Source organism: Rhamphochromis longiceps, linkage group LG19 (genome assembly GCF_057381845.1).
Source record: "Rhamphochromis longiceps isolate RC_006_pf linkage group LG19, R_longiceps_female_GT1.1, whole genome shotgun sequence".
Taxonomy (NCBI): Eukaryota; Metazoa; Chordata; class Actinopteri; order Cichliformes; family Cichlidae; genus Rhamphochromis; species Rhamphochromis longiceps.
The window spans coordinates 8,476,125-8,477,156 of NC_140575.1; positions in this window are offsets into that span (position 1 = coordinate 8,476,125).

Genomic DNA, 1,032 nt, shown 5'->3' on the forward strand with positions numbered 1-1,032 from the left:
AAGCGGAGCTAGTGCTGCCTTCAAAGCCTGTCGGGAAAAGGCGGGCTATCGAGAGAATCTCGTTCAAGACTGTATGTCAAAAAGTACGTGGGCACCTCTGCTTTACATTTTATGTTTCTATTTTTTGGTTATTACATTCCTGAAAATAACTGAATAGCAATAAATAACTACTGTATCTAAGTAATAATAATAATAATAATGATAATAATAACTTTTAAAATACCCAAAATTAGTATTATTCCACAGAATGTGTAGCTTTTTGTTTTTGTTTTGTTTTTGGGTGGGGATGGGGGGGGGGGGGGGGGTAATCAAAATTAGGGATGCCAAACATAAGGCCCACGGGCCAGAATCAGCCAGGGAAAGACTCCAATCCAAGCAACTGGAAAGCTTTTGGAAAATGTCAAAGAGATTGAACTTAACTGTATTATAGTTTAACAGCTTTTCCTATTGATGCAGATGTCCCCCATCGCCATGCATTGCCGTAGTAGTTAAATATTAGATAAAATAGCAGAAAGGGTTTTTACCCTTTTTTACTCTCTGCTATATTTATTATGTTTGAGACACCCAGGATATAAAATAAGTTTGGCATTCCTGATGTAGATGGTTTAATGTTTCTGAGACTTAAATAGTCACTGCAAATAGGTTCAGTGTCTAGATGAAAGATAGACACCAGTAAGTTCTTTTAAAAGAACATGGTTTTAAAATAAATTTGGAAACAACTTTATGATGTACATATTATTGATACACATGTCCACATACGTGTAGTTGATGTTTCTTAGATGACAAAGAAAAACGACTTGCAAGACACATTCGTTTCAAATTTCCTACAAGAGTCTGTTGGATATTTCCATTTGACAAACTATGTTTTAATTAGAGTTGATGAATATTTTGATGCTGTGAGACACATTTATGGCCAATGTGTGATTAGGGTCTAATTTTATACACATGCAGTTTCTCTGTGAAACACAGGACGCGAGAAACCTGCACCAGCAATAATTTTAACATCGTTTCCGGAAGAAAGAAGGAAGTGAC